At 41.1% G+C, this 2,969-nt stretch overlaps 1 non-coding gene across 1 annotated transcript; it reads left to right on the top strand.

The window, feature by feature from the left end:
* Positions 1-589: 589 nt before the first annotated feature.
* On the top strand, positions 590-673 carry TRNAY-GUA (transfer RNA tyrosine (anticodon GUA)). The gene has a single exon. It is a non-coding gene; the product is annotated as a tRNA-Tyr (tRNA).
* Positions 674-2,969: the final 2,296 nt, after the last annotated feature.

Below are 2,969 nucleotides of genomic sequence, written 5' to 3' on the forward strand. Positions count from 1 at the left end.
CAAGTCTCTCAGTGTTATAATTATTTCTAATCGGAATAAAATGTGCCGATTTGGTTAATCGATCCATGATTACCCAAATTGCATCATGTCCTCGGGACGTCTTAGGGAGATGTGTCACAAAATCCATCGTGATTTGCTCCCACTTCCATTCGGGAATTTCCTGTTGTTGTAACATCCCCGAGGGTTTCTGGTGCTCCACCTTAACCCTCGCACAAGTCGTACATTTACCGACATACGTTGCGATATCCTTTTTCATACCCGGCCACCAGTAGAACTCCTTCACACCTTGTACATCTTATCCGATCCCGGATGTATGGAATATTTCGATCTATGCGCTTCGTCCATGATTAATTCACGAAGGTCATGGAGGGTCGGGATCCAAGCCCGATTTTTGAAATAGAGAATTTCGTCCATGCGCTGTTCGAAATTCTTCTCATTGCCGTAAAGTCCCTTCTTTTCCAATTGTTCCTCTTTCAACGCCACACGTTAGTGGGACTTTGTATTTTATATAAAGTGATATGTATTTGTCAAATCTGCCTGGGAGACGAAAGGAAGTTGATTATGGAACGTCTAAAATGAATTAGGCGTTGGGTCGATGCCCGAGTGGTTAATGGGGACGGACTGTAAATTCGTTGACAATATGTCTACGCTGGTTCAAATCCAGCTCGGCCCAACAATTTGTCAATCTATTATCAGATGATAGAACCCTCTTGTTCTTAAAAAATACCTGATACGAAAAAATACCTGATACGAGAGAATAAAAAAGAATCCAAAATTTCTTCTAGATCTCTTCTTATTTCCCTGGGATTGTAGTTCAATAGGCAAGAGCACCGCCCTGTCAAGGCGGACGTTGCGGGTTCGAGCCCCGTCAGTCCCGACGGATCCAATAAGTACATCAATTCGCCTCTCGATTTTCTGTGAAAGAAGGGACAGAGAGCATAATTGAATTCCGAAGGGGTTTCCCTTCTTTTTTTCAGGATTCAAAAATCAATGTGTATATTCCAATACTTTTTCTTTTTTCATAGCAAGTTCCTTCTAACTTATAATAAAAGGATTTTTTTTCACTAAATATGAGTTTGCCTTCCTTTCCTTATAACGAATGTAAAAAAAAAAAAAGAATTCATTAAACTTATCCAATTAAATAGGAATATTTGGTGATTAAACAGATGACTTATCATGATTCGTGATAACTAATATACATAACTCATTAGATGATAATATTATACATTATAAAGTTGGTTACTTTTTTATTCATATGAAGAATAGCGATATTCTTCATTTAACCCGATCTTTCCTACTCAAGGCATCGGCTACGACGTTAGCCTTGCCGGGGTGATAACGGATGTCACAGTCATAATCGCTTAACAACTCGACCCATCTTCGTTGCCTCATATTCAGTTATTTCTGATCGAATATGTGCTACAACCTTTTATGATCGGTGAAGATGGTGCACTTCGTACCGTAGAGATAATGTCTCTAGATTTTAAGTGCGAAGACAACCGCTCCCAGTTCTAAGTCGTGAGTAGTATAATTTTTCTCGTGTACTTTTAACTGTCGGGAAGCATAGGCTATAACCTTATTATTCTGCATCAACACGCATCCTAACCCTCTACGCGATGCGTCACAATACGCGACAAAACCATCGTCTCCATCGGGGAGACTTAAAATCGGCGCTTGGCACAATTTTTGCTTTAACGTTTGAAACGCCGTCTCCTGCTCTTCTCCCTAATCGTACTTTCGATCCTTTTGAGTCAGGAGAGTTAAAGGTTGGGCGATGCTGGAAAAGTTTTCTATGAATCGACGATAATATCCAGCTAAGCCTAAGAATTGGCGGATTTCCTTTGGCGTTTTAGGCGCTTGCCAATTCTTAATTGCTTCAATCTTACTCGGATCAATGTGTATTCCTTGATGGTTTACAACGTGACCGAGGAATTGCACTTCTTGTAACCAGAAGTTACACTTGGAGAATTTTGCGTACAACTTCTCCTGATTCAGAAGCTCTAAAATTATTCTTAAGTGTTGCTCGTGCTCTTCTTTACTTTTCGAGTAAATCAGAATATCGTCAATAAACACAATGACGAATTTGTCGAGATAGGGTTTACAGACTCGATTCATGAGGTCCATGAACACTGCCGGCGCATTTGTTAGCTCAAAAGGCATAACTAAGAACTCGTAATGGCCGTAGCGAGTCCGGAATGCGGTTTTTGGGATATCTTCTTCCTGAATTCTAACCTGATGGTATCCCGATCTAAGATCGATTTTTGAGAAATAGCTCGCACCTTGCAGCTGGTCAAACAGGTCATCAATTCGGGGAAGAGGGTACCTATTTTTGATTGTTAACTTTTTTAACTCCCTGTAATCAATGCACATTCTAAGGCTCCCGTCCTTCTTTTTCACGAATAATACAGGTGCACCCCACGGGGAATGACTAGGACGTATAAATCCTTTATCTATCAATTCTTGCAACTGATTGGATAAATCTTGCATCTCGGACGGTGCAAGTCGGTAGGGTGCTTTAGCAACAGGGCCAGCTTGAGGTATTAAATCGATTCTGAATTCGACCTGTCGGGTTGGCGGTAATCCAGGAAGTTCTTATGGGAAAAATTGTGGAAATTCGCGTACCACCGGGATATCATCCACCCGTTTCTCATCAGAATCTGTGGCCGTCAAGCTCGCTAGATACGCCACGCATCCCTGGCGTACATATTTTAACACCTTGAGGTGGGATATAAATGGTATCATTGTGCCCGACTTCTCTCCTTGCACTAACACCTCTTCGTCATCCGACACCCGGATCTTGACGATTTTCTTTTCGCAGTTTATTTCCACTTTGTTACGTGCTAACCAATCCATTCCCACTATCACGTCAAAACTACCTAATTCTACCGGCAATAAGTCAATCAGGAAGGATTGATCGTTCAGAATAAAAGTGCAATTCCGAACTATCTGATTAACTATCATGGTTTTAC

Source organism: Bidens hawaiensis, unplaced genomic scaffold, assembly GCF_021521415.1.
Source record: "Bidens hawaiensis isolate Kalapana, Puna unplaced genomic scaffold, B.hawaiensis_p1.1 tig00063900_1, whole genome shotgun sequence".
In the NCBI taxonomy this organism is placed as follows: Eukaryota; Viridiplantae; Streptophyta; class Magnoliopsida; order Asterales; family Asteraceae; genus Bidens; species Bidens hawaiensis.